This window comes from Onychomys torridus, chromosome 3, assembly GCF_903995425.1.
Source record: "Onychomys torridus chromosome 3, mOncTor1.1, whole genome shotgun sequence".
Lineage (NCBI taxonomy): Eukaryota > Metazoa > Chordata > Mammalia > Rodentia > Cricetidae > Onychomys > Onychomys torridus.
This window is the reverse complement of record NC_050445.1, coordinates 58,085,872-58,113,116: the sequence shown is the minus strand read 5'-3', so window position 1 is coordinate 58,113,116 and position 27,245 is coordinate 58,085,872.

Sequence of the window (27,245 nt, the reverse complement as noted above, 5' to 3'; positions counted from 1 at the left end):
AAGTCTGTAGTGGAAGTATATTTGTAGGTTTCTGGGGATCTCTCTAGCACTCTGCTTCTTTCTATTCCCATGGCGTCTTCATTTATTATATTATCTTTTTCCTTGTTCTCCCAATCTGTTGTTGATCCAGCTGGAACCTCCCACTCACCTAAGCTCGCTTTCCCCTGACCCTTGCCCTCCATTACCCACTCGCCCCCAGTTTGCTCATGTAGATCTCATCCATTTCTCTGTCATTGGGTGATCTCTGTGTCTTTCTTAGGGTCCTCTTTACTAGGTAGCCTCCCTGGAGTTGTGAGTTGCAGTCTGGTTATCCTTTGCTTTACATCTAATATCCACCTATGAGTGAGTACATACCAAGTTTGTGCTTTCTTAGAAAATTGGGAATCACCCTCCCTCAAGACCCAGCTATACCACTCTTGGGCATATACCCAAGGAATGTTCAATCATAACATAAGGACACATGTTCAACTGTTTTCGTAGCAGCATTATTTGTAATAGCCCAAACATGGAAACAACCTAGATGCCCTTCAACTGAAGAATGGATAAATAAAATGTGGTATATATACACAATGGAGTACTACTCAGCAGAGAAAAACAATGACATCATGAGGTTTGCAGACAAATGGATGGAACTAGAAATTATCATCCTAAGTGAGGTAACCCAGACTCAGAAAGACAAACATGGTATGTACTCACTCATAAGTGGATACTAGATATAAAGCAAAGGATAACCAGACTGAAACTCAAGTTTTCTAAAGTATCTTAGGGATTCAATAAAATATTTGCTATTAATAACCAGTAAACCAAAAGAAAAAATTTAAAAATTTAAAAATAAAACCTTTGTAATTGATATCCTTTAATAACTCTTTTGTAGGAGTTTCATGTTCAAATAATTAATAAGGCTGTTTTCAATCCTTTAAGGCTCCTACAAGTGACCTAAAACATAATTTACCTCTTATTGTCTATATTCTTAGGTATCAGAGCAATAGCAAATACATTTACTAATTATTTGCCCAGTGCCACAGACTGTGTTCCAAAGTTTAGTATATCTCTTTGATACAAAGCATAGATATACACACAATACTAATAATAATGTTGCTACTATATGGATTGGATACTGATGTAATCAGCATCACCCTGCGCATGCCAAATTTTCTGGATGTCTAAATAAACATGTATTTCACATGTGTTTCATCAAAGTGTTTTCACAAATCTCCAACCCTAAAGTGAATTATAACTCCCATATTGGTTAGGATAAGGAAAGGTAGAAAAATCCATTTATTATATGCAATTACATCAGAAAAAGAGATACTGTGTATGAACAGCTTGGAAAGGGGAGAAGAGATGTTATGGGAAAGGGCTAAATTCCTCAGAAATAGGATTCTTGTGTTGACAAGCTGCTTCCTTTGGTTAAGTAAGCAGTAGGCTCCATCACACATGAATGTAACAAAGACAAGAATGTTTCAGAGATGCTATAATCAATGGTTTATAGGAGATTCGTTATACAGCTTTGGAATGCATGATCACTAAACCATGTGCCAAAATATTTGTGGAAAACTAATTATGTTTAGACGCAAAGTAAAGGCAAAATGGATACATGAAATTTTGTAGGATTAAGCAAAGTTGAGCACAACACTAAATAAATACACAAAGATTTATATAATAGTTTGGATTTTTCATAGCATAGTACACGTACCAGTGTATAGAAAGCATCAGCAATCAAGCATCTCAACATAGGGTTCTTGAAATTTTGACAGTGAATTGAGGGCCAGTGTACAACTCCTGCTTATGAGATATCACATAAATCAATTTCCCCTGTCATCGATAAAAGCTGCCTTACAGAGTGTAAATTACAGTGACCTGCAACTGAGTCACTGTATAAATTATATGTTTACAACAATCATGCCAGACCTTAGAATCTTGCTCTCTGTCTTTCACACCTGTTTGCATGTAATGGCTTAGGAGGAGATTGAGGTCATAGGACACTTTGTCTGAGATGGTTTGGTTCTCTCATCGTGTGCATCTGGGAATCAAACACAGTTATCAAGCTTAATGAAGACTCCCTTACTGATAAGCCATCCTTTCTTAGGCAAATTTCTAATATATATAATTTAAGACAATTGTTTAGAACATTGTTTTTCAAATAAAGCTTGATTTTGGACAGCAGCTGGAAAGACAAGCAGTTGGTCAAGTTGCTTTTAATAATTTATTTGTTATGTATATTTATCTACATCTTATGAAATTATGTTAGGGGAACATAAAATAGCATGTAAAATCCATTCCAAAGAAGCAATGTCTCAATAATTAAGGTTTAATTACAGTGTAAAGTATCAATATAAATATGTAAGATATCATCATAAAAATGACAGAGCATACCATGGTCATAGAAGTATTTTTGGAAGCACATAACATATTTTCACTACATTCAAGATATACTTGCTAATTTTTTAATTGGAGTGATGCAGTAGCATCCTCTTGCTAATTTTGTATTGAAATATTTAAAAAGGTTTTATATTGATGAAAAATGAATGATACACCTTACCTTTTTATGATTAGAGGTGTAATATATGTATTGAACCATGGGAAATGTACAAAAGACATATATACAATTGTTAGATCCATAATCAGTTACCTATGCCTTGTATTTAAATGTGTAAACAACATTTCTGTCATGTTGTCTATGTAAGGTTTTCAGTCGATGAGAAATAGAATGTCATAACCAAACCAGTTAAGATACAAAATACAGAGAATAATAAACAATGCCCTTAAATCCAATTACCACCAAGATATATACACCACTGTTGTCACATTGGAGATATCATTCTTGGCTGGTGATTTTAGTTTGTAGGCTTTATCGCTGGATTAGATTTCTAATTGCTTTTCCATCTTAGCACTTTGAAAAGTACCTTTAAACACTAATGAAAGCTAGTCTCCAGGGAGGTTTCAGGTTAGGTCCAATCTGAGTCCTCTATGCTCTGTGTCTGTTGCATATGGCATCATTAAGAATAGGATTTTACCTTCGACTTCAAGAAGGCAAATAGAAGAGCATACATTAATTTGGGAGTCTCCTTGACCAATGACTCAAAGGAAGTTTCCCATCCCTGACATTAGTGACTTTTGTTAAATAATCTATGGCACTTAAGGGGACATTTTCACTCCTCTTGATATAACTTCATTTAAATAATTTATATGTCTTTTCACACACAGTTATAAGTATTATATATGTAATTTAATTAGACATAAATTACTATGTTTCCTAATGGTTTTCCAGTCATCCAGTTTTCAAGTCACCTGTAGTGTGCCTTTTAAATGTAAAATTCCTTAATGACCTTACAACCTAATTCTCTTATGTCATGTGGCTGTAAGGAAGTCACAGTAAGTATTTTGTAAGTAAACTAAAAATGTTACATGATGTAAGAAGTATCAAAATGATAAAAAAAAAGGAAGTAGAAGTAGGAAATAAAATAAAATATAATTTTGTCAATGATATTATTTCTGGTTCATTTCTTCTTACAAATGTTTGCTTCCATAAGTGAGGGAAATATTTTGTTTTTATAACTTGCGGTAAAATAGTCTCCAGAGAGTCATATCTCATTCTTTTGGCAAAACTGTCTTTTTATTTTGATTGATTGATTGGTTTTTAAAGTTTTTATTGACAGAGATTTAGTGTGCATTTGCAAGAAACAGTATGGTGTTTTGATTCCCACATATTGGATAATGATTGACTCAATGTAGTTAACACGTCTATCACTTGTACTATTTCTATTTGGGGATACATAAAGCATCATAATTAATTGCATTCCCAGGCTATGCCATAAAACACTGAAATTTGTTCTTCTGCTCTAGCTATCAGAGTTTATCAGTTGGCTCTCTTTTTTCTATCTCTGCTCTCCTCCCTCCCCAATCTCTTTTAACCACTAGTTTACTATTAATTTCTACTAAGTCATCTGTTATATATTTCCATATAAATGAGATTATATTTTATCTATATTTCTTAACATTGCTTACTTCTGTTAACATAATTTTCTATACCTGCCAACCTTGTCACATGTCAGGACTCTGAGCATTCTTTTACTTAAACAGTATTCTATACAACTCCTTTTCTTTATCCATCTATCAATGACTCTACTGCTCCTTCCATTCCCATGTATGCCTATGACTGAACATGTGAGCCTCTATTAGGACTCATTTCAACAGTGGTATACACTTCCAGACATGGAAATGGTAAGCATATCTATAATATTTTTAATAATTTATTTAACTTTATTTTATGTGCATTGGTGTGAAGTATGAGTTCCCCTGGAGCTGGAATTACAGACAGTTGTAAGTTGTCATGTAGGTTCTGGGAATTGAACCCGGGTCCTAGGAAAAACACCCAGTGCTTCTAACTGATGAGCCATCTCTCCAGCCCCAGCATATGTATAATTTAGAAACATCCACAGTTTCTAATCTCAACACTGAAAATCCTTGGATTACACAAGATCTACTTTGTTTTTAGTCACTGATTAACAACTTGTGAAAATAATTCTTAAGGGCTTTTTGTCTATGTGTACTGTCGATGATTGCTCTGAATATTTTATGTAAGTCATGTTTTTCATTCCATAACTTTCTGATTCTGGAAGTATGGTTCCCAAATGTAATAATAGTGATAAGTGGTGGGATACTGAAGGGACAAATAGGTCATAGGAGATCCACTGCCATTAAAGGACTAACACAGTGTAAATTGAACTCACTCTTTTCTCTCTCTAGACCAGATTTCCTTTGCATGTTCTTCCCTTCTGTTTTTCTGCTCTATGTGAGTCAGCACATGGAACTCACCTGAAACCAAGCAGATGGAGTAGCATTCTCTTGGGTCTTTAGTGCTGTGAATTACATAATGTTTCTCATCTTTCGTTAATAGTCCAGTCTCCAGTATTTCATGATAGTCATGTCAAAATAATCTTAGGTGATGAAGAATGCAGAAGTATAAGAAAAATCATGTACTTGTAATGAAACAGGATATATTTCTTAGTGAGTCTGTGATTTCAGCTTTCTATGTATCAAGGAGCAAGAACCGTTTTTTGTTTGTTTGTTTTTTTGTTTTTCATTCTAAAAGATTTGAACGTGTGTGTTTTTGAGGCAGTGTTTATGAAAATTGGGCTCTTCTTTTAATTCCATTTGGCCATTAGTGCAGTATGAGTGATACAGGACTAGTCACTGGATACATTAGTTGTATTGGCCCACTTACAAAAGCAATTTGTTGTTGTTACTGTTGTTTAAATTTAATCTGGAGGGAGGGGGTTTTAAAACCTACTTTTTTCTCTTTCTCTTGTGTTGAAATCATAGAAGATCATTCTATTATAATGTCATTCAATGTGTAAGTGATATTATTAGTTATAGAATAAAGTCTTTAAAAATAGATTGATTTAATATTTGAGACTGTTATGGTTATACTCTATGGAATCCTTACTTACATGCTTAATTCCCTAATATGAATTGGGAGGGGCAGAGTATGCATACTGCTAGATAATTCTTTCTTTGGAGAGAGAGCAAGAGAGGTAGGGAGAACATGAAAATCTTCAGGTGCAAATCTTTCTAGACAGTGAATTTCTTAGTCAACTGCTTTTGAGGCAAGTCTCCCCAAGCTTCAACAGCCATTTCAACAGAACAGAGTTGTAAGATCAAGCAACATGAGGATAAAAATAAGCTGAACAGGCACATAGGCACCAGCGAATGCAAATTTAAGACAGAGGGAAAAAAATCACCCTAACTTAAAAGCATCCCAAATGGTTAAGAATGCAACTGAGATAATGATATGCTGTTTCCCATAAAACCTAATGGCTCTAACATGAGAAGCTAACTATAACAAATGGTCTTATTAAAATATGAAAGTCACTGAGGGAGCAAGTGGGAGCAATCTAATCTCAGCAGCACCACTTAGTGGGCAGCACTTGGTTGGAAGGTCTTGTATGGAAGCTGATTATCTGCAGGTTCCTGAAACTTTCCCTTAACAAAACAGAACACAGATGCAGAAATGAAATCACATACCATGATAGTGTTCTAAGGTGGTACTGAAGGGTAATTGAAAATATTAACTCTGATCTAACATGAAAGACTAGTTAAATATACAGCTTCTAGGCATACAGAACATATATTTGAATGGCAGACAATGGCCAAGACTTTACATTTTGCCTTGAACCAGGTGGGGTTTTGCCTATTTGAAAGTTTGAAAGTAATTTAGATAAAACATAATATTTATGCTTTCTACAATTCACTCAGGTATATATATATATATATATATATATATATATATATATATATATATATATATATAATGAATATTATGATAAAATACATTATGTAGGCTAAGAAGGTCAATTTTAACAAATAAAAACCTATTCTACTTAATAAAATCTGAATTTCAAATAAGCAGCATTTTTTCATATAGTTTTAGCTGATGAGATTTTAAATAATACTTACATTTATTGTTCCTGTTTGAAATTGAGGTTCCTCTGGAAATATGTATTTTATCTGACAAAACTTGGCTCAGATCCATGCCAATAATGATAAATCATACACATGGTTACCTTAATAAGAGAATTTTAAAAATTGACCTTTCCCCTTTCTTTGTATGTTTTTGTTCTTTGGGAGATCCAAGCACTCAGAGAGATAAATGATAATTGATGGAGGCAAAGATAGAGTTAAGCAGTGTTGTATTCTTGTTCTCTTTTCAGAAAGCACCAGTGGGAGATACATTAAGGGGATAGATGAGGTTGAGTTCCAGAGAAATGGAAGAGTGTAGACTTTATCATATGCTTATCAGATCTCATTAACTTCTTTATTTAGCCAAAGTTTCCAGCATGAGACTCTGAATTATTAATACCAGAGTGCAGAAGGGTGTTGATCACCTGTTTGAGCACATGAAAAAGGGAATCACCTCTTATTTACCTCTTGCCATCAAGAGTGTCTACTAAATGGTGATTGGCTTGAGATACCCAAGCTTGCTTCTGTAGATACCAGGCTGTGAAGTGAATTTACTCTATACAAATAAACAAGTTCACCTCTATAATCACAGCACTTGAGGGATGTAGAAAAGAGGATTAGATGTTCAAGGAAATCTTGGGCCTCTTAAGGAATAGAGATGAATCTGAACTACATGAGACCCTATCTGAAGAATTCCCCTCCCCCAAAAAGTATAAGTAAGGAAATGATAGGTTGTGGGCTTAGGGGAAATCTGAATTTTATTATTCTGTTAAAAGAACATAGTAACAAAATGATGCCAAGTGACATTCCACTGTAGCTACAGATCTGTGTCTCACCCAGCCAGGATCAAAAAAGCTTTCTCTTACAGTAGATGGGAAGTAATAAATATATAGATCCACAACTAGACAATCTACAGAGTGTGAGAGACAGTGGAACACTCAGTCCTAAACAGGAAATCTTCATCAACACTCTCCCCTCAGGATTCAAGGAGATATATAGAAGAGCAAGCAGAATGGTTGTAAGAGCCAGAGCGGATGCATGATACCAAGGAAAACAGTGTATCCCAGTCACAACAGGGTTGACACACCTAGAGGCTTTGGCAGCAAGCAAGGTCCTGCACAAATTCAAGACAGATGAGGTCCCAGCACTGAGAGGGGGAGTCGACATGAGCTCCCATTCCTAACCAAGAAGTCATCTCCAGCTGAAACCCACTCAAAGGAAAATTGAGCTTCTGCCAATTGAGTCTTACTGAGTGTATAAACCATACTGAAGGGCAGATCCCGTGCCCAGCATGAGATTGCCAACATATTTTGTGTTTTTAATGGAGTTTGTGTATGTGTTGAGCTTTTTCTTTGCATTTTTAAATTTTTAAAATTTAAAATTCATTGTTATATGTCTTTTTTCTGAAGAGAAAGAGAAGGAAAACTTGTGATAGGATGAGTGAGTAGGTGGAGAGGATAGAGAGGAGATGCTGAGGGGAACCATGATTAGAATACATTAAAGAAAAAATTATTTTCAATAAAGAAAATAAAAAGCAGTTGAAAGCATATGGCAAGGTCTCACAGGATACAACTAAGAACCTAGAACAAAGAACATAATAGTATAGTATTTTGAAATCTTGGATTTTGACCAACATTGTATGATCAACCTTAGATTGGAAGCTTCAGGTATACCTGGAATAGAATAGGTGAATAAATTATATTTGTTGACTAGAAAAGAAATACATATTTTCTATTCTTTTAAGCAGCTAGTTCCCTACTGCAATGTGATTGGTCCTGATCAATAGAAGCAGGTAGAAGAAGCTGTGGAAATGCCACTTTGCCTGGCTGTTTGACACATAATCAGTCTAGTGCACTTACACAACACAAATGGATGTCTCACAATTCTGAGAAGTGAGGAACTCAGACCACAATGCTCACCAATCTGACACCTCAAAAGCACACTTCAAGCACCCTTCCTGTCCACCCATTCCAGTGATGGTCACAGAGAGGCTGGCACGGGAAGAAAGCTTCTACCATGTGGACAAGCAACAGAATGGAAAGACAGAGTGTTCAAGCACAGAGTGTCACACAACAGTACTCCCCCTTGTCCACTCACAGCCCCTTTATTGACAGCCATTTTTAAGTATGTGAATGAACTTTTGTCATTTTCCCCTAATTAGTTTGAGGAATACAATACTGTAAAGACTGAACACTGAAACACAGCACAGTGATGTCACAGGACTTAAGAATCACCTGAAATATAGAGATATAGTATGGTTTGGTGAAACTTTATGGAAGTGGACTTAATGGAGGCAGCTTGGTCAGGGGGACTTACTCTCCCAGGGGCTATATAAAATGCAGGCACCATTTCTTTCTTTGTTTCTTTCTGGCTGCCAGACAGAGATTTAGCTTCTTTGACTACAACCATCTGTCATGATATGCCAGGCCCAAAAGTGAAGATGTAATTCTGAAAAGGTTTATTAAATAAGAAACACAAAATCAAATGCAGAGTTAAAAGCCCCAGAGGTCAGAGAGCAGAGACCCAGACCATCTTCTTACCCCTTGCTGCCACAGCCATCCTTCCTCTGAGAAAGAGACCTACTTCCTGTGTGTCTGTCTTTTTATTGACTTTCTGTTCTGCCTTCTCATTGGTTGTAAACCCAACCTCATGACCTCCTCGTCACTACCTGTCTATACAGACCTCCAGGTCCCTATGGTTGATACTGAGATTAAAGGTGTGTCTCCAAGCTGGCTATGTCCTTGAATACACAGACTCTGCCTGCCATGTAATTAGATTAAGGGAGTGTGCTCCCACTGGCAGACTTCTGCTATGGCTTGCTATTAGCTCTGACACTCAGGCAACTTTATTTATTAACATACAAATAAAATCACATTTCAGCACAAATAAAATATCACCATACAAAATGACTGGGGCAAAGTAACTGTGAGCTTGAGTATCTGAAACCATAACCCAAAACAGCTCCTTCCCTTTTAAAGTTGATTCCTTAAGGCTCATTTTCCAGTGACACAAAGTTCACTAACACAGGAGCTATTTGAGGCTTGGTGATTGAGAATGTATCAGATCATTTGGTCCAAGTTCCAAGATGAAGCACACAAAACCTTGAGCTTTACTCTCTTCATACTTAATGGTATCTTTTACTTATTCATTTCCTGATCAGATTTTTTAAATTTCATTATATAGATATTAAATTTATAATACAACATTCTAGAAACTATGTTCAGGGTAGGGGTGAAATATTATTCATCAGTGCTTGGTGCTCTTGCAGAGGACTGAGTTTCATATCAAGCATCCAGATCAGGTGTCTCACAAATGGTAGTCTCAACTCAGTAAGATATTACACCCTCTTCTGGCACCCATAGGCACCTATACACATGAGGCATACCACCATATAGACATTAGACATATGCACATAAATATAATAAGTAAAATTTATACCCTGAGTTTAATATACTACCTTTACTGGATGAGTGATGTGAGTTAATCACATTGATGTTTTGCTATTGTTTAGTTTTCCTTGATTTGAACCCAGATCTCACAAGTAGAACTGGTGCTCTAAACCATGTGGTTCTGCTGCACCAGATCATCAGCTGCTGGAATTACAGAGGCACTCTGTGACACCTGGCTTAGGCATGATTATTTTAAATTATTTCTCAAATTTATACCTTACCAAACTAGGCATCATACTGTATAGGCTACAATGTTTCTATCATGAAATAAAAAACTCAAAACAGAGGTATAGATACAGATGTTATTCTTGATATCATCTATAAACACAGCAGGAGTGGAGGAGAGTTTGGATGGAGTTCAGCATGACCAATATGCAACAGCTTGCAGGAAGACTTGGCCAGCAGATTTCAAAAGCTCAAATTCAAGTAAATCTTCAATAGACTGATCCTTATAAGTATATTTGATCATAAACCATCAGCTAATATTGTGACATCTCAAAAGTTTTGGCATCAGTACATTCTCATCCAAATACTGTAGACACTTTTTATAATAAGATATTTAGAAGTTGGGTTATTTTGTCCAACCCCAGGCTAGATGTATTTTTGCTCAGGAATCCTAATACTTCCTCTAAATTTAATTTTAGTGATTCACTTCCACCTCAGGTACTCTGACTTAGTTTTATTGAATGGAAGATTGGCACTGGAAAGTTTAGAAGTTCCTTCAATCATTCTTTATATTAGAAGCGATGAGAAAGTCAGTTTTCATGATATTTCTAGACTCTGGATGTCATCGAAATTTACTTGAAAAAGGTAGCTTTTGAATATTTTCTTGATGCCTTTTGTAACAACACTTGAGAAAGAATAACTCCAGCCCACCTCAATATCTTCAAGAGTCAAGCTTCTTTCTGAGCATTGATAATAACTCCAGTAATATGAATGGCAATCATTACTGTGTTAGCTACCTGGTACAGTGACAATGGTGAGGCTGAGTTCAATTAGCAACATTCATTTGTTTCAATCTAGTATCAGTTGTTCCCTCTTATCTGAACAAAGCTTTGCGTAAGAGAAATCACTTACAGCGATGCTTATAATGTCGTTCTTTTCTTTAAATTATATGCAGTAATTTGCTATGGCAAAGTCCATGGCAGGGTCATGACTTTCTAACTTAAAGAATCAAAGTGGTTAAAAGCCAACTTAAAATCTTTACTGAATATAACTAATTTAAAAGGAAACTTCTGTTATGAGAGCCAAGATGACCCTGTTTCTCTATGAGCAATAATGTATAACTAATTTTTGATATTCAATTTTAAAAATATTGGGGAAATACACACATAAATATGAACCTCTAAAACTTTATCAAAACTTTAAATATTAGCCTAAGCAAAACAATAATTTAAGGAGGATTGGTTATAAATTTTCAAAATGTTCTAGTTCGATGTGGCAACATTTCAATTTTTCAATGATACAGTTAATAAAACGTCACTCACATTTTTTCTTTTGTTTCATCTTCTCCTTTTCTAACTTGATATTTACTTCTCAATCTGACCTTGTCTCAGCAGAGGTAGGTACAGTAAGCCAATCAGATCTTCCCTTACCATATGTGAATGTAAGCACATTGTTTCATCTTAGAAATAATTCCCTCTGGTGTGATTAAGTAGCATATTGCATATCCGTGGGCAGGAGTCCTGTAAAAGAGGGGGAGCAGGCTTGCTTTAAGAAAAAAAAAAACCATTTGGCTATGACTTTCAACTGATTATTTTGGAGACTGTCCTTAGAAATACTCATCATGATTCCTCAATATTTATACTTACTTGAACACTTACTTTGAATATTTTGAGTCTTTTTAACTATTTCAGCAGTTTCATCATGGTAATGTCCACAAGTTTTAAAGCCATTAAGTCAATTAATATAATATACAAGGCTATTTACATTTCCATTGCTGAGACCAAATGAAATTCTTAACTAAATAATTATTAGAGATTCAAATATATTAGAAAGTGAAAGTCAACCTCTATTGTTCATACCAGCCACATAACTACACAGATTTTACTCTGAATGTTTATTTTAAAAGTCATATAATTTTACATATAATACATTTTTGTAGAAAAACTATTAATGATTTAAGAGTCAGTGCTAATCTCCTTTATGTCACAGAAAGCTAATCACAATTTTCTTAGAGAAAATGATCAGTAGTTTGGAAAAATCCACTCTATATGTACGTGTGTATGTACTGGCTAACTCTGACATCTTTTCACTCAGAAATAGAGTGGTTTCTTGGTGTTAAGTTTCAAGCCCAGAAGCCCATAAGTATTGAACAAGTTGTGTTAAAGAGGGTGGACTGATTCCTTTTCCAAAGAAGGACATGGTTTTGTGGCTCTGAAAAGAAAGAGAAAAACAGAAACAAACAATAATGACAGCAAACACAGATCATGTTGGCCATCCTTGGGTGATGGTTATTGTTTTTTACTGCTTCACAACATAGATTTGCCTTCAACTTGAAGGCAGTTAAATATCTGTGGATTTTAATCCTTTTGAATAAAATCTTCTTGGCTCTTTATTTTTAAATAAAAAGAAAATTCCTGCAGTATGAATTGATGATATTTTCCCATTTGATCTCCAATTTCTTCTAGATCTATCCTTTTTCCTTACCCACTCAACTTTATATTCATTCTCTCTGTCTCTCCCCCTGCCCCACACACACGGGGGGGGGGGAGACAGAGAGACAGAGACATGGAAAGAAAAACGAATATTAAAAAAATACCTGTTTTTCATTGGGCTACTACTCTGAATCCTAATCCTGCCTTGGACTACAGTTGATATAACCAATGTCAATCCATTGAAGAAAAATCTTTCTCTTCTAGCAGCTATCAATTCCAATACCCTGGTTATGGGTGGGACATTGTACCACTTCTCCTTCCCACCCCGGCATTTTCTTGTACTTTTGCAGAGCTTGTGCATATTGGCACAATCTCTGTGAGTTCATGTATCTTTCAGCCCAGTTGTGTCTGGAAAATACTATTTTCTTGCAGACATCTACCATGTCTGATGCTTAAGATCTTTCTTCCTCCTCTTCTAATTAGATCCCTGTAGCCTAATAAACACAATCCATCACATAAACAGATTGAAAAGGCAAAACAAACAACAAAAACAACAACAGATTTTTTTTTTTTAATTCAGGAAAGGCCACAAACAAAGTCCAACATCTCTTTATGATAAAACTCATGGAGAGACTAGACACTTATTTCAACATAATTAAGATATTTATCATGATAAATGAAGACCACATGAGAACAGGAATAGGCAGAGTGCTGGAGAGGTCCCCAGAAATCCACAAATATTACATGCTCTTTAGACTGCTGGCAATGGTCGAGAGAAAGCCTGATCTGACATAGTCTGGTGATCAGATGACCAAACACCCTAACATTCGTGCTGGAACTCTCATCCAATAACTGATGGAAGTGGATGCAGAGATCCTCAGCCAGGCCCCAGTTGGAGCTCCAGGTGTCCAGTTGTCGAGAAAGAGGAGGGACTGTAAGAGCATGAATTGTTGAGACCAAGATTGGAAAAAGCACAAGGACAAATAGACAATCGAATGGAGGCACACGAATTATGAACCAAAGGCTGTGGGGCCCCCAGCTGGATCAGGCCCTCTGGATAAGTGAGACAATTGAATAGCTTGAACTGTTTGGGAGGCACCCAGGCTGTGGGACCAGGACCTGTCCTTAGTGCATGAGCTGGCTGTTTAGAACCTTGGGCTTACACAGGGACACTTTGCTCAGCCTGGAAGGAGGGGACTGGACCTGCCTATACTGAATCTACCAGGTTTAAATGAATCCCCAGGGGAGTCTTGGCCCTGGAGGAGATGGGAATGGAGGGGAGGGGCTGGGGGAAAGGTGGGTGCAGGGGCAGGAGGGGGGAGGACAGGGGAACCCATGGCTGATGTGTAAAATTAAAACACAAATATAATAATAAAAAAAGGGAAAAAAAGATATTTTAACACAAGACCATAGCCAATATAATCTAAATGGATAGGAAGCCCAAGTATTTCTACTAAAATCAGGAATAAAACATTGATGCTCACTCTCTCCATATATGTAAGAGAGTCAAAGAAGGTTAAGGGCAAACAGGTAGACAACAAAAGAATTACAGTGTACTTTCTGACAGATGACATGATTTTATACTTAAAAAGATCCTGAAAACACCACCAGGGAACTTATACAGTTGAAATTAGTAGGATCCCTACATACAAACAACAGACAAATGGGCTAAGAATAAAATCAAGGAAATAATACCTTTCAAGTGCTTTCAAAAAATCTTTACTCTTTCTATATGTGCCATACTTTTTTTTTGATCACCATTGTCTCTCTGATTATTTCAAACACCTTGCATTTACATAATCATCAATTTTTATATACCTATGTGTATATTATATTTTAAATAGTTTCCCCCCCATCTAAAAGAAGCTAAATAGATTGTTTGAGTGAAAGTGGAAGTAAATTATGAATAAAAGTATGCTTTATGATTAGTTATATCAATTCATTAATTTAAGTGACTCAGATTAACAGAAGAGTTTTTATATGCAACCAATATAATTAGAAATAAAAATTGAATATTTTTCACTAATTTCAGGTTTTAAGACTAAGTGACTGTATTTTTCACATCCTTAGTTACCTGCTGCATCCAATTCATTAATAAATGCAAGAATACTACATTACCTCCTGCTAAGTTTAAATCGCTAAGCCTGTGATGGAGAGTATAGTCTGCTAATTTATGTAAAATGCTCCAATTGCAGAGATAACTAACTCCTTTTAACATTTTGTCACTAATTAAAATAGATTTTTAATTACCACCAAAAGGTTTTGTAATTAGTAACATCTAGCTATTTAATCAGTGACCCCAAGCTTTCTAATTGGCATAACACCCAAAAATTACTCAAAGCATGTTGTAGTGTTTCATGTCACCAAATAGTGTCTGAATCCTTCTTGCTTTCACATAGAAAAATATTTGAAATCGCTCAAGGATGCTCTGTGGCTCAGTGCTTTTCATACACCTTCAACAGCCCCTGTACCTTCTATTAAAAGGAGGTTAGCCAAGAAGAATTTGAATAGTAAATTCACATATTTTATAGGAGCCCTGATCAGGGAAATGACCAAATATTTGTATGTATCACACTATCCTCATGGAGAACTGTAAGGTGCCAACTTTTAACAATACAACGTTTTTAATGGTAGAAATAGTTATCTATAAGAAGTTTAAATGTCCAGAATTTAAATTTTAAAACATCTAGGTGTAATGGTTCATAAGGATATTCCTAGCTTTTAGAATGCTTAAGTGGAAGGATTATCAAGAGTTTAAGGTAAATTAAGAGTATGCTCTTTTCTAAGTTACTCCACATTGTATTTAAAAATCTTTTTCAGACTAATCCTTTCTCTGAGAGAATCCAGCTTACAGACAGCAGTTGACTCATTTTAGACTGCAAACACAGAGGCAGAATGACTATGCACTTTGGTGGGCAAGTAAACAATACAATCTGTGTGGCATTGTCCATGACTCACACACAGATAAATGACTTATTTCTAAAATTAAAAAAATCACACTATGAATTTATTGAAGAAAATCTGGACTATGTAAGAACATAAATATATTAAAATCACACCAAGAAAACCAGACTGAGAATTTAATGAATCTATGAGACAAAGAATGAGTATAACATTATCACAGAGATATCCTCAAAAAAAAAAAAAAAAAAAGACACACTACTGTGATAATGATGGGCCCCACCAGTCCCTCATCAAACCACCTGTGGTATGTATGGACGTCACACAAAAGTTTTGACTAGCCCAGGATCTTCTGTTAGGCTCTGTTCTTACTACTGGTATCAATTATACAAATTGTTTTCCTTCCATCCATCACTCCATCTGGTCTGGTACTGCTTCCATTTTTCCTATTGTCTGTTTGAACCTGACCCTGACCTTCACCTCTATGGCCTTCAGGATTCCATACCTCGGTTTACAATTGGAATTAACCCTGAAGCTCAGCCCAGCTTTGATCCAACAAATTTACTCTACAAAAGACCTATGAGAGGGTTCCTCATCTTATTCCTGTTGAGAAATTTTACATTTTACATATTTAGTATATTATATTTATGTATTTTGGACTGTGTATGGATAATCATATGCATATATGTATATAATAACAATAAGAACGGAGGCCACAAGTTTGAAAGTCTCAAAGTGGGGCATAGGAGAATGGAAAGGAAATGGGAAAATTATGTAATTATATTATAATCTCAAAAATGAAAGAAATAATTAAAATGTTTTTATGTATTCCTTAAGAATTTCATATATTTTGATCAAATTCTTTCCCCATTCAGAACTCCTCCAAAATTACCCTACCTCCCTGCCATTACAGCATCATGGTCTTCTCTCTCAAGCAACCAAACATGGAATCATGTTTGTGTTGGGTAAACTCTCCTGAGTATTGCCCTTCCCTGGAGTTGGTTGATACACCCACTGTCACTTGACTGAAGATACATGATTTTCCCTCCCATAGCTGCCATCAGTTTTAAGCAGCTTCTTGTCTTAAGGTGAGGCTTTGTGCCCACTTCCTCTCCTCTGTGCTAAGGTTTTATCTACTTGAGCTTGTGGCAGTCTTTTGTGTGCTGAGACTTTCAAAACAACAAAATGAAACAAAATTTTTTCTACTTTCAGCCTTCAGTAATGCCTCTTGGGAATTCCTCAAACTTCAGCCTCTTAAATTCTTTCTATCTGTTCTGTAATCTACATATAACATATATGTGTAACTATAGCTTACCTCATTAATCAAACAAGTTTGAAAGCTGGAAATTAGTTTCTTAATTTTGGTAAACACACCTAAATGGTAATTCTTTTGCTTTATTGTTTTAATTTTTTCTGATAAATTGCTTTTGTCTTAAATTCACTATTTTTATGTCATAGTAATGACTATTATAGGAGATAATATGTACTAAAGTATGTTAATCTCAAAAAAGTGTATGGCTTACAGTAGATTCTTATACAGAAATGAAATATGCATTTAATAAGCCTTTCATTGAGCAAATAGGAACATTTTAAATTATTAATATTCTTAACATAATTGTAGGTAATGTAAGGATGTTAATAGTTAGCTAACTTTATCTGGAAACTTTATTTGTAGAGCTTAATATTTTTTTATTATTTGTGATTTCCTCTTTACAACAAAATTTTGCTGTGATGAATACTTTATTATCTGAGAACTAGCATATCCAATGTGCATGCATATGTCAAGAAAGTACAATATTACATTTGTTAAAATGATCCATCAGTAGGAACCTTTTGACCAGCAGGTTTAGTGTAAAAGGTGGTAAGTACCCAAATCTGAAAATACTGGCTTTTAAAGCACACAAGGGAAGCTGTAAAATTTGGCTTCCAGGTGGGAGAACTTCAATTCAAATATTTATCAGCCCAGTTTTCTAACCTCTGTAACTTTAAAGGAGAGTTGTGCTACTTAATGTGATTTTATTTTCCTCAGTGGGAAAGTATATTTTGCTATCACTGAAACTCAAGATTTCTTACAAAATTCTCTTTTTGTGCCCAGCATAAGTCTGAAACACACACTTTTACAAAATAATAAGTGAAGCAAGAGACCAATCTTTGTGTATAAAGAATTGTTTCTTTTATGGAGAAAAATATTTGGAAAGAACCACTGAACCTATGTCACCGTGTGAAGTTCTTCTCTTAGCATAAGTGTGCTCTGCCATTCTTTAATTATTAATATTAATAACTACCAATCATTAACTATATGCCAAATACTAGTCTAGGCATTTTATGCTTTAAAAAGTATTGGAAACATCCTCCAAGTATTGCTTGATTATCTCCACATTCAGATGAGAAGATGTAAGCATAGTCCAACATGCTCCAAGTTGCTGTTTCTAAAGTATACTTTGTATTATAAATCATAAAACAATATATATACATGACTACAAACATGGATTATTAACTACCCCACCTTTTATCATAAACATTTTCTCATATTTAGTACTTAAATTGGGTAATATCTCTTAAAACATTAATTTGAGAATTTGCTGAAGGCCTTGCTTCAGATGAATTTGTGGACCTGGGGTGGATATGTTGAGTCAGCACCAAGAAGAATTGTGATCACCTGTTGTTTTTCAAGCAAGTGGTTCCAAATATCCTGAGCCATCTTTATTTATATAGTTTCAATGGTTGGCATAAATAGTTTTACAATCAGTTTTTACTTCCTAAGTTTCTAAAAATAGTTACCCTGTCTCTTTCCCCTTCTGCCTCCCAACCCTCGATGGTTAGCCACTAACTTTTTGCTCTATATCTCTATCATCAGAAGTACAAGCAATTTTGCAAATTACAGAAGAACTTCTCTAAATAGGCACGGCTACAGTAGAACAGGGTGCACATTTGGCAGCATATGCACGTTCAGCATCATGCAATTAGAAAGACAGTTTTGTCTCTTGTGGTTAATGTTTACATCTGGTAGCATCTGTGTTCTCATGATCAACTTACCATCCAGAGATGGCTTAATCCATTCTATACTTTGTACTATTACATCCTCTCTGAAGGCATGCCATGTTTTCCCATTTATCATATAAGCAACATAATCTGGAGACTTACTCTTAATAGTTGGTCTTTCTTGTCCCTTGTCCTTATTTCTATCTCCCTTAACTTCTTGGGTTATTGGCACAATTATTAGAAATGAGGGAACAGTGAGTTTCTATGATTCCCTTTCATTCCCTGTTATTTGAATGTTCCAATTAACTCTTGCTACCATCTATTTAATAGCATTTTCTCTAAAGAGCTTATGGTTAAAATCATTCTTCTCAGAACAATTATGCAAATATGTAATATTAAACTTTATGACCTACTATGACTCATTCAGGTCAGCAGTATAGATAGCATAGTGAGAGCAAGGAGAGTCTGCAGCACACACACTCCTTGGTCATGCCTGGAATTATGTATAAACTGTTCACAGGTCCTTGCCACGTGGATCAGACTCTCCAGGGGTCTTGCCACAAGGAGAATTGCTCATGCCATTTTTAGGCGTTGTTCCCAGAGAAGCTACATGACTCCCACCAAGAATTCTGTGCAGTTTGCAAAATAGATTTTATAAAGACAATATAACTCAACTAGTAAAAATGTTAATTGAAATTTTGAGAGCCATGCATTTAAGACTGTTTAAAAACAAACAAGGATCACTAGCTACCAGAAGGAATATAACACATTATGCTAGATAATCTAAAAGAAAATAAGTCATTGTTTTGTTCTTATTGAGTTATTTTATAAAATGATTCAGATACACAAATGTGTAAAAGTAGTGACATATGTCTTAATTAAATATTTAATTGATAAATTATTAATATAGAAAATTCTAAAAGACATTAGCTTTTAAATTTGTTTGATTTAGACATTAGAGTTTCTGGCTCACAAAAATGGAGGCTCATTTTTTTTTTTTTTTTTTGCAAAATATAGGGACAGTATGCTTCATATCCTTACATGTTAAATGATGTTATTTTTATCTATCACCATTATTTGTTACAAAAACTTCCAAATATATAAGTCATATTTATCACCATTTGTACAATGGAACTCCTACTTTGATCAAGGCCCATGTATCAGTGAAACTAGAGCTGAGAAAATTTCCCTTGTTGCTTTAGTTGCCTTAGTAAATGTAAAACACTCTCATCCAAGGAACTCTACACATGATTTGACAATAGCCAGATGCTCTTTGAAGCCTGTTAACCTACTTAGTTCTATAAGACAGGTTTCATAACTAACAGGTAATGAAGTCTTATAGACCTAAGTAGACAGGTTGCATTATAAACAGATTTCCCTTAAAACTTTATTTTTAAAGTTTTGAGGTGTTCATACATGAATACTATATTGCATGAGTTGGTGAAAGTAAAAACAGGCTTGTGTTGGTGACCCTAAGATGCCAAAGCCATGAAACATCTTTGTATAAGAGCTGTCTACAGGAAGTGAAACCAGCTCTAGAGAGAGTTTTGTTGTAGACTGCAATTCAGAAGCAAAGATCCATGTAAGCCCCTTGATATTACACACAGGGATTCAGGATTTGGAGTTTGCCATGGCAGGTTACAGTCTTATTTTGGTTAAGTTTTTTACAGTATCTGCAATCCCTCCTTTTGAAATGATATTGTAACTTCTGTGCCCTAATATTGTGGAAGTATTTAATTTTTTTTATTTTTATAAATAGCTTGACTTGCATCTCAGAAGACATTTTGGACTTTTTAAATTGTCGAGATTAAGAGTCTATGGGAACTTCCAAAGTTAGACTGCACACATTTTGCATTTCGATATGGCCACAAGACTATGGATGCCAGAAAGTAGAATATGATTTTATGAGTGAGAATGTGACACATCATAGGCTCATGTATATGAGCATTTGGTCATTAATTGTTGGTGCTCTTTGGGGAGTCTTGGAAAGTGTGACCTTCCCAGAAAAGTATGTGATTAGGATCAGTGTTGAGATTTTAAGGCCTCCCCCTGCCCCCTGTTTGCTTTCTGTTCTTCCTGTTTGTGGTTCCAAATGTAAGTTACCAGCTTGCTGCTCAATCCCTTGGACTTACTTGCTGCCATGCTTCCCTGACATGAAAGGATCATCAAAGTACATGTTTATCAGCCAACAATATATAAAATGTCTGTCATTATATCTCATTAAATGATAAATAATCTAAATTTTTTTTGGACAAGTCTAGGTGTCACCAGTTAAGATTCTGGAAGACAAATAACTCCTGCTTTATAAAAAGGTGAATTAATTAGTGCAAACACAAGAGTTCATTTGGGTAAGCACTTTTATAATGATCAAAGTAAAACTATATTGGAAAACATTTTTAATAAGCAAACATCTTTAACTGAAATAAAAAAGAGAGAAAACAACACAACTGAACTCAACTCCAATTAGAAGAAAACAGATTTTTTTTCAAGATAAAGCGAGAAAATCTTAGCATTTTCCGATCTAATAAAAACAAACTTTTCTTGATCGTCATATGACTGAATTTTGTAACTTTGTATTAAGGATTCATTCTATGTATAGCTCACGAGATGGGGGTCTTCTTCAGGATTTGGATGCAATTAAATGACTCCCCTCAGAGGTCCCTAGGAATGGCTGCTATCAGGAGTCATTTCGTATTTTTCTTATGTTTATGTTACAAGCGTTAGCAGTCTTCACTAGGAAACCTATCTATTGCAATATCGTAATAAACTCAGGATAGTGCCTTTTTCATAGGAAATATTCCTGTGCGACTTTACTTTGGTTTCCTACTATCTTTTTCTCCTGTGAGAAATCAGTAGCAGGAGCCACTGTCTGTACTACCAGACCAGGCATAAAGAGAAACAATACTGTGTCAAGTTGAGAATGGCCTTGATTTAGTAGACAGGGATTTTAGGGGGCTCTGGAAGAAGGCATTGATTACAGTTATTCCATTATTATATCTATACATTATTACTGGTGTCTTGTTTCTATAGGTTACATTTCTCATTGAGAAACTGAGGAATGCTAGAAAGTGTCTTATGATAAATATAAAATACTCTAATCTGCAGATTTCTACACATGATTTGACGTTAGTCACATATTCTTTGAAGCCAGTTAATCTACTTAGGTCCATAAGACTTCATTACTTACTAGTTATAAAACTACATATTTATATACACAGATATGTATGAATATATATGTGTGTGTATATTTATATTTGATATTTATATATGTGTATCATATTGCTATTCTTATACGCACACACACACACACGTGTGTGTGTGTGTGTGTGTGTGTGTGTGTGTGTGTGTGTGAGAGAGAGAGAGAGAGAGAGAGAGAGAGAGAGAGAGAGAGAGAGAGAATTAAGGACAGAAATTCCTTTTTAAGTATTTTTTTAGATAAAGCTGTGATGTGCAACAGAGACTCCTAGTAACTCACTGACAGGTCCAGCTGGGCTAGAGCTAAAAGCCTTCTGCCTCCACTTCCCAAGTGCTTGTTTTATAGATCTAAAGTACCATGTCCTGTTTAGAGGATGAATTTTTAAAGAATCATCCTTCATGAACGGTACAGCCAGGGATTTTAATCATTATTAAGCAAGGGTTATATTACTTTTAGTTTATTTCATTTACATCTAGATTAACTACAACCATACAACTTTTGTAATGAACTCTAAGTAGTGAGTGATTTTTCTCTTTAGAATTTCTAGGCATTTGAGAAAACTTAAATGTAACTATAAGGAAACAAGAGAATCTTTACTGATATTTAAGGATTTATTTCTCCCACTCATAAATATTTGTATCTCCATTCTTATGAGAAGATATTAAGTTATTTATTTCTATTTTTATTACTGTGTTTGACGAGTATGTTTGAGAGGGTCAGACTCAGCCTCCACATCACGCTGACTCTCTGGCTTTTGAGGAATCGAGTGCAGTCTAGTGTATCCCAACAACCTGAAATGGAATATCAGGAGTCTGAAGGTAAATTTTCCAGGTGTACTAGCGCTGATGGAAATAACTCATTCTTGACTGCTGCTGTAAAAAATGTCAGTCTGTATCCCAGACTATAGCCATCAAGCGCTTGCACTGGTGGCCTGCAGCAGACCCGCAGAGGTTCCAAATTAAAAGGAAGTTAATGCATTTCAGTGAGGAGACTCACAGTCTTTAAACAGCTTCTGAATCTCTACTTTTTCCACTAAAATTTCCTACTTCAGACCCGGAAAAGGTTTCTGTTTGTTAAATTGGGCTTACGTATCCACTGCATTGCACTATTTTTGTTGTTTTTCTATGTCCAAACTAGATATGCATTTGTATCTTTTTATTATTTTACAATGGAAAAATTAAGAAATATATTGAATAAATTAGGCATGCTTTTAAATTTTCATAATAAAGATTCAAATAGTAAAAGTGTTATTTATTTAATTATAATATAAATGAATGTCTTTAAGATTTGGTCAGATGACTGGTTTCTTTCCAAAATGTAAGAATTACTCTTCTCCAAAGAAGTCAAAATTTTCAGTCTTTATAATTGGCTTCTGAGGGGAAAAAAAGAAAGAGAGAGAGAACATTAGGCAGTAGTCACCCACAGTTGGCTCTCACTGGAACTGGCTTTTACTGGCCCCTGAAAGCCAATTATGCACAAATCTTTCCCAGTCCCTGATCAATGGTGTCACTTTAATAGCTTTAGTAGGACACAGGGAAAGTACTTACAGAACTGCAGTTGTCAAGATGCCAGCTTCCCTACCCTCGCAAACTAGGTCATCATTTACTAGTTTACCTCTGGCATTTTAAACCCACCTAAACCTCAGTCATGTAACAACCACTCAGATTCTTCAGGTGATAAACACGATGGGAGATGGAAGGTGATTCCTTACCCACATTGCAGTCAGATGACAAATTGTCATGCAAGCTAGTTTTAGACCAGCTTCTGACAAATGCACATGCACAAAACAACGTAAGATGTGAGATGATCACATGATCATTTCTCATAGGCTCAGGAAGGTTCCTCACTGTATATTCAGAGACACTCCAACATGACTCTTTTAAATATCTGCCTTCATATCAATATATGAAGATGGAAGATTTAATCCAATTCCAATAAGTCATTTGAGTTGTAAAATCCATTTTGATAACTAACAAAGAAATCAAAATCAAATGTTCCACTTTGAAAAATACTAATTTCCAGGCCATGACAGATTATTATATCTACTACAACTAAGAAACCTAGTAGTACAGTTTTTCCAGTAAATCACATTTTTAAACATTATCCATCTGAATGATTTGTATGCCATAATAATTAGCAACTTTCCATATAGAAATTTTCATAATGATATTTTCAGAACTCATGCAGCTGCTTCTGGAACATGGTTTCTAGTACAGTGCAATGAACTATAGATTCAACTTGGTGTTATTAAAATATACTAAACCTTCAATCAAATAATAATAAAGTAAATAATCAGATATACAACATGGCATAATGCTAAACACAAAAATAAAGATATATGATATTTCTGCCTGTTGGGAGACAATTCTACCCTCTGTTTCAGTATTTCATATAAACTTTTGCTCTTGCATTCTCTTGTCATTGATATTTGGACTCTGAACAGTTTTGGAAAACAAAACATTATCTTACTTTGTGAGTGAGAATAGCTTTGCTCTTAACTTGGATAATAAAGAAACTGTCTCTTTTTGGGTCATTTATTTTAAGTTTTCTTATAAAATTGGGCATTTGATAATCTCTATGACATATGTTTAGTACAAAATTATTTAAAAACTACTACTGCATTAAGATTACTTTTATTTTTTTTTTCGAGACAGGGTTTCTCTGTGTAGCTTTGCGCCTTTCCAAGAACTCACTTTGGAGACCAGGCTGGCCTCGAACTCACAAAGATCCACCTGTCTCTGCCTCCTAAGTGCTGGGATTAAAGGCAAGTGCCATCACTGCCCAGCTTTCAAGATTACTTTATTTCATTCCATATACTAAGTTAAAAAAATATTTGTAAAATAAATTAAAAATTTTTTACTTTAAAATTTTTTTGAAAATATTTACTTATTAAATTATATTGGTCTCGAGCATATGTTTTATAGTCTAGTAGACTAGCAGAAGAAGAGGGAAAAATACATTAATGTCTAAATTTGAATATATTCAACTGAAAGTCATGCAAATATTTCCCCACTGTGTTTTCTTGCATGGGCATCATTCAGTGTTGTTAAAAATAGAAACTTGCTCAATAAAAAAAATTAGAAAAAAATTAAAATAAAATATATTGGTCTCATATAAATTTTGTAATTTAATCAATAGTTGTTGGATTTCACTAAACCTTATTATTTTTATTTTTATCTTTTATATTATTAGAGTATTTTGTACTTTTGTGTTTTGATCAAATATACCCTCATGCTGTCTCCTTTAATTTTTTTCTGTATCTCTCTCAATACTTTTCCCTTCCAACTTAATTTGATCTTTTATGAAATTATAATGTTATTTCATTTCTCCTTCTGTTTTGCTTCTTTCAAACATTCACATATATCCTTCCCCACTTTCCTTCAAATTCACAGCCTCCTTATTCATTAATTTTTATTTCATTTATATATGTAAGTAAATATATATTCCTAAATGTAACCTGTTCATGTATGTTACTTGTATTTATGTTTTTAAGACAGATCCTTTGGCACAAACAATTTATATGCTCTTTTATTAGAAAAATCTGCTGATGTGACTCAGTGTTAACTATATATGTACCTTTAAAGGTCTATCCACTGAAGCATGGGGAGCTTCTTAGAGGTCACATCATTGAAGAAAATTACATCTCACTTCTTTGGTGACCAACCCTTATCAATAACTACTCCCTCATCCATGCTGAGAATTTATCTACCTTGGTCTTATGCAAGAATTATTCACTCAGTCACAGCCACTGTGAGTTCAAGTGTTCAGCTCTGTTATTTCTAGCAAAATAAAAGGTGTTTTAATTACAGATGCCCAATTGCTTCGTATTCTTCCTACATTCTTTCTGCCCTCTCTTCTGTTATCATACCAGAGATTAAGGAAAGAAGAGAGGGGCTTTGCTAGAGATGCCAGTTTAGAGCTGAGTACTTCACAGTCTTATATCTATACCCTTTGACCAGTTGTGGGTCTCTGTTAATCACCGTCTACTACAAGAAGTTTCTCTGATCGAGGTTGAGAAATGAGTTAGCTGATGGGTTTAAAAGTAAGAACTAAACAGTCACTTTATTACAATATCTTTTAGCAGAATAGTAAGTATAATGTTTATATTCTCCCCTAAAGGCTATGGCCTAGTTAGCACACATTTTTGGCCAATTTAATAACATAGTGCTGAGCTGGAGTTTTCTCCAGTCCGGCTCAGGCCCGCAGCCTAGACAGACCAAATAAACACAGAGAGGCTTAAATTAATTAAAACTGTTTAGTCTAATGGCTCAGGCTTCTGGCTAGCTAGATCTTACGTTTTAAATTAACCCATTTCTATAAATCTATACCTTGCCACGTGGCTTGTAGCTTACCGGTATCTTTACATCTTGCTTCTCATGGCATTGGGTGGCAGTGTCTCCTCACTCAGCCTTATACTTTCCAGCAGTCTCCTATCTGCTTATCCTGCCTATATTATACTTCCTGCCTGGCTACTGGCCAATCAGCATTTTCTTTATCAATTAATCACAGCAACACATACACAGCATACAGAAAGACATCCCCAGCACAATGTACACATTCAATTTTATGGAGTTGGCTTTATATTCAAGCAGAAACTGTTTGATGACTGCCATAAATCAGGGCCACTGTTGCACCAGTGGATATAGCTTGACAGGCAAGTTGTTATATATTTTTTACAGGTTGTAGTTTAGTAAGACTCTTAATTATTTTCCTCCCCTAGTAGCATATATAGACTCTTCAAGCACAATGAAAACCAGCTATTAGGTATGAAACATCCACATCTGGAACAGTTTGAGTTCTTCATGTCTTATTATTCAAGTATATGGTATTACCAACATTAGTGTCTTACTAAGAAATACTGCAGAATATCTATGAACAATGACAATAGCCTGCAATATTTTGGCAAGATACCCAAGAAATACCACCCTAGTATCTGTAAAAGAGCTAATTGACACCTAGACCTGGACCTTTTATTTAATATCATGTAGTACTGGGGGAGGGCATTGTATTCTCTTATATATGGTAACTCAAGTTAAGGATTTTTATGTATGTAGTTGTATATGATTGTATGTGGATATGTATATGTATATGTGTATATAATATATGTATATGCATAATAGGAAAGTTCTACAGTAGTAAATTTTAGAGAGAGTTTTGAGTAAACCTTACATATATGTTTGTTGTCCTCTCATATTCTTTTCCTCATATCTATAGAAAATGTGGGATCATAAATTAATTGTCTGCTAGTCTCTTGCCAATTTCATAATCTGGATTTCTTTCTTGGGGATATTTGATATGAGACCATCGAAAAGATAGATTCTAATATTCTATTGTTGGAAGAAGGTTTGTTCATGGTTCTAGTAAGTTCCATACAGCAAGCACAGATCTCTTAAATAATTTGCCCTATGATGTTCCCCTGAATTTCTCAGCTAATTCATACTGCTTAAAAACTGTGACATTGACCTAGGGAAAAAAAATCAAAGACTATTGTTTTGCTAAGAAATTTAGCAATGTAATGACTCCTCATGGTACTCTGTTATACCCATATGTCATTATCTTATTTAGCCACTCCTGGTAACAATTTCTGTCCTAGTGAGTGTAGAGAGCCGCGTGTAGCCGCACCCTAAAGATGGCTCTGGCTTCTACCCTCTGCCTTCC